The sequence below is a fragment of the Sciurus vulgaris genome, assembly GCF_902686455.1.
Source record: "Sciurus vulgaris genome assembly, chromosome: 4".
NCBI lineage: Eukaryota > Metazoa > Chordata > Mammalia > Rodentia > Sciuridae > Sciurus > Sciurus vulgaris.
Window position 1 is genome coordinate 122,800,803 of NC_136464.1, and position 13,565 is coordinate 122,814,367.

General features: G+C 33.9%; 1 pseudogene across 1 annotated transcript; it reads right to left on the reverse strand.

The window, feature by feature from the left end:
* Positions 1-2,155: 2,155 nt before the first annotated feature.
* Positions 2,156-2,985, reverse strand: LOC306658842 (DCN1-like protein 4; annotated as a pseudogene). Its single transcript has one exon. The product of its transcript is annotated as a DCN1-like protein 4 (transcript).
* Positions 2,986-13,565: the final 10,580 nt, after the last annotated feature.

The window sequence follows — 13,565 nt, forward strand, 5'->3', positions numbered from 1 at the left end:
TTCTTATCATCAAAATGTTCACTGTGGATGAAATGAAAAATCTTCCCCTTATAACAATTCTTTTATTTTGGAATAACTGTGCTTAACTCCAGATGCTAACATGTTTAAATTAATTTCTAAAATATGATTTAGATTTGTTTTGCACAAAACAACAGTTAATCAAACTTAAGAATGGTTGCCTTCAAAATGTGATTTTTAGGCTTCATTGGGGTACATCTGAAAATGAATCAATTCTCCACAGATCCAAACCTGCCTATGGCTAGTCAACACTGTACTACACACGCATGAACCCTTTCAACACATCAGTCTCAAAGCTGTTGTTTGCCATCAACGTTTTCTATTCTTTCCAGATATTAATGTATGCAAAGTAATATTAATTGGTAAGGTTAAAAGTGAGACTACAAACAAGGAATGGTTAAGTATGCTTAATCACTATTGAGTTTTTTAAACTTCTGGTTTATTTCACAGCAAACCAAACCTTACTATTTGGTAGAAAAAGGAAGTAGTTGCATTCTACCATATCATGATTTTGTATATGCACACACACTGTATATACATACAAAATTTCTGTCCTTGGTGGTTCAGTTAGGGAAAAAAATATGAAAATCTGAACACCGTTTGCAAAGAAACTGTAAAACAGTGGTCAAGAGTAGCATTGTCTGTGTGCTTTACTCACTTAATGCCATTGAAAAGTTCACATTTAATCTAAAAGATTTTTTGGCCAATAATCCAAACATCTTCCAATCATTACATGCTCACGCCTGGATCTTTCTTACAACTACAGCATTACTTGTTCAAATGCACCATTAGCTCTTCACTTGGTTAAATCATTAGACTTTTGTGTTTTCACAAAACTTTAGGGACTGAGTTAGTCACTCAATAGCACCAGATAGTTGGGGTGAAAACATGTTATCTATACATTTCCTCAAGAAGGGCAAGGCAAAAAGGAAAAAAAAAAAAAAAAAAAAGAAAAGCCAAAACACATAAAATACAAACCTAAAATACCATCCTATTCACTCATTTCCTCATCCACATAAATAATGGCTATCACCCTTCAGTACAAATAACTCAGGTAATGACAAGTGGCCCCTCCAGGAAAGGTCCTACTGTATGATCGGATTAGCTCAATGCTGGTGGTTTGTTGTCCACTGCCTGCAATGGACATGCTGCCAGGAAAAGCCTAGCATGAAAGAAACAAACAAAACAAAACAAAACACCACTCACTTATAGTATACCTTTTCCCAAAACACTAGGAAAGTAGACATCGCAAAAGCTCAACTAAAAATTCAAGCCACAACTAAAAGTGCTCTGCAGTTATAAATTGCCAGCGAACCAGTAGGTTTTCAAGGAGGAGGCAAAATAAATCTGACTTTGAGTGGCACAGAAAACATCAGCAGACCAACACTGGTTACAAGAATGCAAAGAGCAGGTCGGGGGACCACTGAAGAAGGCTCATGAGAATTTAAACCCCAAATTTCAAAAGAAGATGCATGTTAATTTGTTCATTTTTACCTATATTCAAGCTACTATAGTTTTAACACTAAAAAACAAAAAAAACTCTTCCTTGCACGGTGGAAATGATCTGTGGCATGTTACATGTCTATACGGTCAAATAATTATAACTTTTGTCACTTTAAAATGCTAATATTGTCAAGTAAACCATATGATATTTGGCATATGCCACTGAAAAGTTATGACTTCTACTTCCTTCCAGAAGTTGGCCTCTTAAACAGTATGGTTAATTCTGGCAATTAATGTTTGCTTATGGTAACAGTTGTTTCCTTGTTTTCTGAAATGCTACATTTGAGACCAAATAAAGTATAATTGGTTCATTTGAAAAAAGGGACGAGAAATATGCCACAAAATTATTTTTACAATACATTTTTGCAGAAATAATCTCTAGGTGAAGCTTTTTCTTTTTATACACATATACAAAATTTTAACAGCAATATATACATAATCACAGTGAGGACGCTGGCCAATTCACCAATCTGTAGTGTAAATACAAACTGCAAAGCTGCCTTCCAAGAGAACAATGCTACACAGCAAGCAGAGCTGGCCCATTCAACAGCAAACACCAAAACATCCCTGTGAAAGGGAGACAGTGCAAGAAAAAGCAGCATGTGCTTTGATACAAACAGCAATTTATGGCTAATGGGTGACATGACTGTGGTAACAGTGACTCTCTCGCTGCTATGCATAAAGTCCTAGGATATCTTTTTGTCTTTATACCACTCCACGAACTCGTCCAATAAAACTGGCCATGCTCCATCTTCATCGTAGTTGCTGAGGTCAAGGTTAATTGTTCTGCTGAACTTCAGCATATTGCACCACTGGTCTTTGTTAATCACTTTATATTTTGATTGCTCTAAGAATTGGTGAAAAACTGGAAAAAGGGGCCAGATTTTTCCTAATAACAGTCCCAACATGCACTTGGCAGTGTTTATGTCTAGGCTGCGCTGGTCCTTTTCCCGTGTAAACTCAAATGCGTATCTGTAAATAAGTTTAAAGTTTGTGGAATCATTTAATAATGATCTTAAGTAATCCAAAGTATTTCTGAGTTTTTCTGTTGTATCACATTGTAGAGAAGTCATTCCTTTTGACCATTCCTGTAGAGTAAAATAACCCATGTTTTGTGCATCCAATTTCCAAGTTAGGACAAGCATAACTACCTGCATATTCATAGAACCACTCTAAGCACCTCTTATTTGAGAAGGCTTCTTCTTCAGTCTTTATTCTAGTTGAATCATATTTTCTATACATGCTATCATGTCTACATTTCTTGGCAGATAAGTCATCTCCAGAGGCAGGTCTTCTCTTTTTCCTTGGGGGCATCACTTTACTAAAGCAGTCTGAAGAACTGCAAGACCGCAGGCTTCCTGTTTGGTGATCGTCTTGGCCAATGTCTTCTGTTAGATTTAGCTTATTAAGGGTGTGGTAGATCTTATGAATGTTTGCCAGTGTTGAGAGATGAGAGTTCAGCTGAAAGTCACATACTCTTCCTGCTGCCACGGTTCTCCTTCCCACTCTTGCTGCCTATGCTGAAGATCTTTTAACAGTAATTTTTAAAGTGAAAAAAATGGTAGAGGGATCAATTATAGTACAAGTCAGCCCTTTGTGCACAGGTCATGATAGAAATGGGCCATCTCTACTCTTAAAAGAATGTTTTCAGGAACTTATTGTACTTCCAGATAAAATTCAAGGAATAGTAACATCTAATAAGTATCAGATATTCCCCCCAGATATTAAAACTATACATAGAGTTATCTTTTTACATTATATGTGGTCTCAAACTACATGGTTTCGATCCTAGAGATTAGTATATCACCTTTATCATTTTTGGTACATAATAAAGGATGTTTGAAAGAACAGATGAATATTTTCATATAAATAATTAGAAATGTTATAAATTTAATAATCCTAAATTAAATGAGTTTATGAATATTAATAATTTGAAGTAAAATATTTTATTCATAACCTAGAATAATTTGAAATATTCATTGTATCCAACTTTTTTTTCTATCTCCTTAGAAGACCTAAGTATAAATAAATAAAAACAAAATGCAACCATATTATTTAAATTTCACTAACATTCTATCAGTTATTTGAAACTGTTTTAACAGGTAATATAATAGTCTATATACAATGTGAATATATAATTTTGGAGTTAAAATAAATTTTCAGTGGCTATTTCTTATTCAAGTTCTATATTTAATTGTTTTTTCATATTTTAAATAAAAATAATGTTTCACTAGTTTTCATGGAAAATTATGCTATAAAGGAAGAATTCCAAACCTCATGTTTCAATACAGAAGGCACATAATAAAGAAACTGTTACTACTAGGCCAAATGTATCTTATTTTCATATGAAAGCAGATTGTGTATAATAACATCATACTGATAAATTTCTGAATCATAGTAAGCAGAACTGGCCAAAATTTGAAGAATTAGATTCAGATCTGGACCTAAATAAATTCAATAAATATTATAATTTAGGTGGTAGGCTTGATTTTAATAAGTATTTATATAACTTATAGTTATTTTTTACAGAAGAATTTGAACATAATGAAAGAGATATTTAAATTTTATTAAAGTTATATAATTTATAATTGGTAAGAGGTCTCGTTTCCTGAAAATAATGAGTATACATTTTTAATTAAAATTAACTGTCTCATCAACATTACAGTAGGCTTATTTAAGGTAGTTACTATAATTTTGTAAGCAATTTGTAAAGATAATTTTTTTTTGGATCTAAAATTGAAAGAACATGAAGAAACTTCCTAACATAGAGATAAAATTTAGTTTCATCACTTTGAAAGGAGATTTAGCTAATTATTGATCATATTATAAAGTGGTTTTATTTTTACTTCTGGCATGTGAATAAGAATAAATGATAAAAATCAAAACCAGGTGATTATAGATAACATGAAATTTAGAAGATACTTTTTCAAATAAATAAATCATGGTTGAACTGGAAAAAAATTAATGAAGTTGACATTTGTTATATGTAGATACTTAAGTTTTGCTTTGTTTTTGCTTTTGTTTTTTTTTTTTTTTTTTGGTACCTGGGATTGAACCCAGGGGCACTTAACCACCCAGCTGTATCCCCAGCCCTTTTTTGTATTTTATTAGAGATAGAGTCTCACTCAGTTGCTTAGGGCCTCACTAAGTTGCTGAGGCTGGATTTGAATTTGGCGATCCTCCTGCCTCAGCCTTCCCAGTTGTGGAGATTACACACATACTCCACTGTGCCCTGCAATACTTAACTTCTTATAGATATATATTTTTTGACTCATGGCATTACTTGATTAAAACATATAGTATAAATTTACATATCCTAGTGGGTTTATGAATCAACATTGACTGCATTTATGAATCAGTAAAAAGGCTGTGTTTTTAAGTAATGAACTCTGTAATAACCTTAGTTTGTAACATTTTTGCTTTATATTTTTAAAAAATATACAAAAACAAAAATATAAATTGCATATAATGGGTACCATGTGATGTTTTAAAAATTCACAATCTTCACAGATTATATATGATACCCATTTATTATGATCATTGTTGTCCTATTAACAACAACATTTTTAGCTTGTGTAAATTTAATACATAAATAGAAACAAAAAGGACAACAATAATATATTACCTTAATTAGTTAAGTTTGCTATTTCATATGTACTGACAGATGTCACTCGCAGATGCAGTGATGTATTCTCTTCCTCTTTTGAAGGAGACTGTAGCAAATTCTGTTTTTTAATTATTTAGAGTGATTATAGGAAAGGATGTCATTAACTACTGAAAGCTTGAAAAGTTTAACTGTTGTCAAAGATTCTAAATTTGATTTTTTGAAGGGGCTAATGACATGGTGTGCATTTGAACAGCCTGCTTCAATAGATAAGGAGCCTTAAGTAATTTGTCAATGGTTTTGTTTTCAGTGGACTGAAATATTACTTGGCACAGAAAAGTGTATTATTTTAATAGAGCATTTAGAATAAAAAATGGAACCTTTAATGAACCACTTGAAATCCATCATAGTAAATTGATCCTCTGTTTAAGTCATGAAATAGTCTGAGAATTATTACCCTGTTTCTTCAAGAAGGCAGAAATATGAGATAAATAATCCTACTTAATACAAATAAAGCTTGGTAATAATTTTAACGATAGCAACAACACCACCAAAAACCCCCAACTTGTCTAGAAACTACTTAGAGTAAATATATCTTTGGCAGCATATGCACTAGAGTTGTGAATCAATGAAGCTTCAGGTTCTAGGCCAAAGAAAAATTTTTAAAGACATTTACCATGGTAAAACTATAGTATTGAATTATCCCTTGTTAGTACAGTAGTGCTCCAAAGGATATTCTATTTCTGCTTTTACTACATTCACCATTTACCCTTTACATCTTTACAGTCAGACTTGAGTATCCATCACCTAGCTAAAAGTGCTTCTCAGGGTAGTAATGGCAAATCCATAATCTTTTTCTCAGTTATTATCCTCTACTTATCTTCCAACTCATTTTAAAAGTTTGATAAATAACCTGTCCTTAAAATTTTCACATTTTTGCCTCTCTCATGTATATTTCTTTTTCTTCTTATTTCTTGGATTATACCATGTTGGCCAAAACATAAAAGACATCATCACTCCATCAATTAAAAAGATATCTATCTAACATTTACCTTTTCATAAACTTACATTTCTAGCTTTCCACTAAATATTTATAATATATTGTGCCGTATCATTTCAAAAGCAACAGGTCTTGTAAAACTTATTTTGATTAACTACATCAATTCTTTCTTGAACTTCTCTAATTCTACCACATATGTAATTAACTTATTTTGTAATCAGACTCCAAACTGGTATCAGAATTTAGATTAGCAATCAAATTCACTTGAATCTGATCTCATTTATTTATTCTCCTTTGATTTTTTTTGCTCTACCAAAATAAACATACTCCTGACCAAACTGTCCTTGTTTCCCACACATATTGTATAATTTCTGTTTTTCAAATTATCAGCACTCTTCTTTTACTATTACATATAGTTTATCATACAACTCTTTCTTGGTGCTACCCATTGGTAACATTTACCCATCACCAAAACACATCTGAGTAGAAGGAGGAAATTGTTTAAATTGATTGTTGCAATAAAATAAATATTAGCTTTATTGATATTACTTTGGATGTTTTTCTTATTAGGATTTCTTTCCATTTTATTTGTCTTCATAATTATGCATTAAAAATGTGATCAAAGACTATAATACAATCAACAAAGTCTCCACATTTAATATTTTCTAATTGTTATTTCAATTCTGTTGTATCTATTTACATGGACACGATCTTAAAGACTAAACATTCCATAAGTTTCTTATTTGTTTATGGTTGATAATTGGATTTTTACTTAACTACTTCATTTCCAAAAGAGGAAGGTGTGTTTTCCATAGAAAACAGAAGTCAAGACAACTTAATGAACCAAAGCTTTATTGGTAAACACATCTCAGGGCTGCAAAATTGAGATGAAAAGGGAAAGTAGGCCAGGAAAGAGGGAAAGGAGCCAAGGCAGTATATTTAGAAGCTGTTCACAACTTAATAAGAAAACACAGCTGGTACTTTAACAAGGGCAATGTATCTAAACAGGTGATGTGGAACCACTGTGATACAGAACTGTCCATCATAGTGCTAAAAGGAGAGAAATTTTTTTGCCAATAACTATTGTGGTTTGTTTTTCAGAGGTCAAAGTTTATCCCACTGTGCATTATTTCTGTCTCTTCTGAATGGTGTTAATCAGCTCTTCCTGGCCAGTTTATATCCCCAGACTAGTTCATTGGAACTCTGTTTATTTCAGAAGTGGCTAAACCCAGAATCTCTTGGTCAACAAATCCTGTAGTTGGAGGGAAACACATATTCATAAGTTGGTTACTGGGACTAAATAGTGAAATGGGTGAATTTCAGATCTACATTTTGTTTCTCTAATACATGAATTCTAATAGCTTGTGTATGTTGAACAAAAAATGACCTTTTGGTTAAATTAATGTCAACTCTAATGGGGGACCATGTCTCTATTGTACACTGTGCTATATCCGAAGCTGGTGCTTTGTAGATGCCTTCAACATGCTGTTCTATCATTTTTTGGATAAGATAATTTTAGGTAATAACATACATAGTAAGACCAATTAATATCCTATGGATGAGCCCATTTTTGTACTGTTTTTACCATAAGAGAAATTTCTTGTTCTGAGGAAATTTTGTCAGTCATAGTATACCAGAAATTTCTGTGCCCTTTTATGATATCAGAGTGGAAAATATCCTACCCAGAGTATATATCTATACCAGAAAAGATAAATATCTGTCCCTTCAAAGGTAGAAGGGATCTTTATTAGTCTTTTCTCACCAACTTCTAAGTTTTCTCCAAAGAAGTGTTCCATGTTATCAATTAGCAGTGCTATAGTTAGATGATTCTTGGTAAAAGGGAGCTCATGTTTTCAGGTCCATGCATATGTTCAATCCTTGCTATCACTGTTATTCATGAGAATATTGTGGAACCACTGAGATGGCTGAGGGAAGAAGATGGTTGGTTAATGTCCATCATATAAGTTACACTATTGACTTGATTGATTGCTGCTACTCTAATAATTGACATCTGACAAGTGTTCAAGAAAGATCCTTACTTTGAAGTCCACTCTAGTGCATCTGTTGACAAAAGATTACCCCAGACCTCCTTGCTGTTGATAATTCTCTAATGTTTCTTAAGATTTATCACTAGTCAGTGAGACAGTATCAAATGCTGAGCACTAACAGTGCTTATAAAACCTTATAGATTCATAACTTAGGCCATCCCTCTAGTGGTGCAAAGTGGATATCCAAGTATGCTGTTCACAGCTTGGCCTAAGAGAATGATTTCCTTTTATTGTTGTTATGGCCAGCACTTTTATAACATATGAATACATTTCTCAATTAGGGCTAAATGTTTTCCTTTTCCTTGATAAATAAATCCATTTATTGCTAATGGATCATATTTGAGGCCATGAATTTGGGTTGAGAAATAAGCACATACATACTTATTCAAAGGATGAATACTTATGCAAATAAGTTCTTGCTACACAACTTTGGAAGTATAAACCGTGATTTTTATTACTGAGACTAGCCAGATTCTTCTCAATATTCATATCCACCACAGATACTTCCAGAACTAACTGATTTTGTTTATCATATGGCACAAATGGCAGGGAAGCTTACCCAACAACCTGACTATGCTTGTTCTAACCCTCTTAGAAACTGGTTACCAAATAAGCCTTGCAACAAATAGGTTAGAATCATATTCTGAAGGTGCTTCGAAATTAAAAGAAACCCAGTATATGTAGTGCCTCACTTTTGCAGGCCGGGTGAATAAGAGGCAATGACTTTGTCGTCGTCTTCTTTTTTGTTTTTCATACCAGGGACTGAACCCAGGGGTGCACAACCACTGAGCCACATCACCAGCCCTCTTTATTTTGTGACAGGGCCTTGCTAAATTGCTGAGCCTGGCCTTGAACTTGCAGTCCTCCAGCCTCAGCCTCCTCAGCCCCTGGATGACTTCTCTTCTCTATGTAGAGAGAAGCCCTCCTGCTGTATTCCAAATTATAAGATGTTTAAAAAGTCTACAGATGCTAAAGATCCATGAAACATCATGGGATTTGTCCTTCACCTTCAGCATACATGTATGTTCTAGGTTATTTCCTACTCACTAAATTCAGATAGTGTCATGATAGCATCAGCAGAATGGATGACTTTAATGTTTTGCAGAATGTCAGAACAATTAAGGTTTTTAAATACTATATTATGACAGAGAATAAGAACTCTGAAAATGTGTTTCCTGAAAGCATACTTTCAACTTTGTTATGTAAAAATAAACTACTTAGCTCTTTTCGAATAACTTCTTGATAATTAGAATGGAGAGGAAAGCATGCGTCAAGGCATAGTAGCAACTGTCAAATCAATAATTATATACTAGTGCTCATGAAAACTATAAAGATCTCCCATTCCTAGAAGCATTGCTTTGGGATGGTTCTTAATGATTGAGGGGATAAATTCTCTCTCTTTCCAATCTTCTTGCCTCTGACTTGTATTTATTTCTTCTCTTCAACTTTAGGTTCCATATGGATATGGGCTACAAAAATTTGTAGTTTGCTTGTTCTTACTATGGCTTAAATACTCTGATATTTGCATTTATAGATAGATTTGCACAATTAAAGATAAAAAGTATAACTCATTTTAGGAGTGTAAAATTTTAATTTTTCTTTATTTAGAATGATATTAAATTCTAATAAATTTAATAATAAATAGAAAAGAATAAAAACTTTTTTCATGCTTTTGAGCAAAGGTCTTTGTTTTTCATTGTATGTCACAAATTATGTAATTAACCCTGTATTCAGGAGACTGATAATACATGCAAAAATTTGAGAACTATAGTTAATAACACATCAGGGAATGAATGAGAGCTCTTCCATCTGTAATATCAATTACAGAGTTATATATAAGACAATAACCACAGAAAAGGTCTATGGAATCATTGCACCCACACTGAGACAAAATTTATTGTGCAGGTTCTATATATCTCACTATAAGCAGAGAACAACAAAGTCCTAGATGGTCTTAAAAAGTATCACATATCCTTTTTCTCATTTCATATTTATCCCATTAAAAGCTATAAATTCCTCTTGGAAGGATCAAAAAGATTATTGTACATACTTGAGGTGGTATGCTTCACAAACAATCTCAATTTTCCTCTTAAATTAGTTGATTCTGAGTCTATATAATTATTTTGATTTAGAAATTGTATGAATACCAGAAATTGCCATTGCATGGCTTGAAGCAACTTTAATCACCAATTATTAATTTTTCTCATCATTTAAATAAAATAACACCCTGAACAAAACCCATCAATCTCACTCCAAGATTCTTGGTGACGATTTCCATAGATTCTCATAGACCTTGGCAATTTGGATGCCACTCCAGCCTCCCTATTCTTTATTTTTATTACTTGTCTCTCATGATTAGTGCTGTTATACAGATCCTTTCATTCTGGAGTGCCAATGTTTCCAGTGACATTAGGCTCCAGGGAGAGGCAGCATCCCCTACTTCTTTAGCTGATTTTCTTAAAATTATGGTGCTTTGATGTGAATGCTATTTTTTCTGTCTTCAGATTTCTCATTCTCTTATCTAGATGCTACTGAGGCTTCATGCTGGAAAGGATCTAAGGTATCATCTTTGGTGTTAAATTTTTGTTTTTCCTGGTTTATTTCTTTATTCATTTTTTTCCATAGGAAAAGAAGATAGTTTTCTGGAATCTAGGAGGGATTCAGATTATTAAGGGGTTCAAGATTGTCAGGCTTATCTTCCCACATCCCTATTCCACTGACAGCATCCCATCTTTCCATATCAGTTATGTGATTTTTCCTTGAAAAAAAATTGACATATTTTTAATCATTCATCTTACCTGATATAATTTGGGACTTTGGACATTTCACTTGCCCTCATTGGTTTTACTTTCTTCATATATGCACATTAGATATTGTAATCTAAGTAAATTGTATCCTTTATTTACTAGTCTACGATAAATTATAATCTCTTTCTCCCTGTCACACATATTATCTGCCTCATTTCAAAAACTTCTGTATTAATTTGTTTCTCTTAGTATAGAACTTTTTTCCTTTGTTTTAAGAATCATTTCAGGCATTGCACTGTTTTAGCTGAATCCCATAAAAATTACCAGAAGATCACTACACATTAATATGTGTAGTGGTGGAAATTCAGTCCAAAGCATTCATGCTGCTTATATCTCATGATATGGCAAATAAAGTTACCATTAATATTTTAATTTGTGGTGCCAATAATAATATGTGTAACTACTAAGGATCTAAATTCAACACTGTGTATCTGTGTATCAATAGCTTTAGGGTATACCAAGTAGATAAAATGTGGTCCTTTTTATAAAAATACTTGATAGAAAACTATATAACTTTTTATATCAGTTATATTTATATTTCATAAATTAGACATTAGCATGGTTACAGGGATGAGAGATGTACTTTACACTGATTTTTTTCTGCATTGTGGTAGGATGAAATAAAAGTAAAATAAATTTATTAAATTACAAGGAAAAGTGGTAGATTTTTGAATAACATACATCTACTGTCAAGCAATTAGATGTCAAGATGTTCCACTAGGACAATGAGACAAACTTAAAATAACTGTTAAGCCTTTATTCACATATCAGAAAGTGGAGGCAAGAGAAAAAGATTGTGTTGGCTTCTCAGTGTCCCATGTTTCCCCAAAGAACAGTACCAGTGGCAGTACAGTAGAACAAAGATGAGGAAACCTGATTTACTGCCAAGTAGCATTGAATAAAACACTCTTGATATGATGGAACCATAATTTAGGGAGGAAAAGATCAGGAAAGACCAAGGATGAAAAGGTACTGAGTCAAGAGGAGAAATTGTCTCACCCAAGGCTCTTAATAAGAGGTCTCTTGTACTGTGGAGGGTCCTAAGCTAGGAGTGAAATGTCTGTATGAGCGTGGGTGGCCCAGGTAACATGAGATCTTGACTGCAACTTCCTTATAAAAACTATAGTCACTTATAAATACTTAGTCTGATGTGAAGAGGGCAGCTTCCTTCTATGATTCTTGTCAGGCAAAGCCTTAGAAATGACTATAGTTGGTGTGAAAGATTATACATAGGACTTGGGCCTGGAATCACTCCTCTTTACTTCCACCTTTGTATGTATCTCTCTGTGCACACATACTTGTGCATATGTATTTTCTGTGACCTACATGGCTGTTTATTCAGGTTGTCCAACTGGGTGGTAAGGGGATTAAGAAAAGACAAACCGACATGAATAGAGAAAAAGCTGGGACACTTTGGTTCAGCCAACCCTTGATGGGGGAAGACTGACCACGAGCAAGCTTGGCACATTTATTATATAGGTTTAAACAGCAAAAGGATTTATTGTGAGAAAGTTTCTTCAAAGCAAGCAGAATCAAGAATCAAGGTTGAGTATAACCCTGATTATGATTATCTGCTTGCTCCCATAACTTTCTACCCCTGAGCAGCTGGTGTCTGAACTTCAAGGGCAAGAACCAAATAGCTCCATGGCTGGCACAAAACCTCCTATTGAATAGGGCATCACCATAGCAACTGGGCTATCTCTATTGGCGCATTTGCTCTGAGTTCTCCAGAGGGGCATTGCCTCTGTCACAGAACAGTTCAGGACTCATAATTCAGTCACCACTCTCAACATGTACAGATCTGGAAATAAAATCTGGGGTCATATGCTTGCTATGTGTTCTACCACTGAACTACTTCTTGATCCTTCCAGGCCCAAGCTAGAAGCTACCCATAAGTTGCCCATTATGGACTCAAATAACCCAGACATTGAAGGGTTGTGACCATGAATATTTAATGTGTCTGAGGCAACAGTGACCAGGGCCATGATCAAAACCACCCCAAGTGAAATAATCAATTCTACCTGAATGGATGAATATGGTCATAAACTTGCACCATTACTGAGCAAGGAAATAATGCCCCACAGGCCATTAAAATATATGTGGGAAAACCAGGTACCTTCTGTCAAAGATTTGCAATGAAATGTTCTGTTTTGCTAGGTTTATCGATCTTGGTGCACCATGAAGTACTGTAAACACACAGGAGTGGGGTGGTGGTGGTGAATATAGAGAATGAAAAGCCTGCCATTATTATGAACAAAAAAAATTTTATTGGGCCCAGAGTAATAAGGTTAGGGTACTTGAAGTACCATAAAGATCCATAGTTAAAGAATATGTTTGTGGTACCAGGTGACACTGTTGTGGTATCTGGTTATTGATGTGTAGTGAGACCACCAGAAACTAAAGTAGGAAAAAAAGATTATTTTGGGGAAAGAGAAAAAAAAGAAAAGAAAACAGACTGATGCGTCAGGACCACTACTCCAAGTCGGGCAATGGTAGCGAGTGACTTTAGCAAGCTGATTTTTAAAGTGAAAACCATAAAAAAAATCCTGGCAGGCTTACAATAGGGGTCTTTCTCCCCCCCCCCC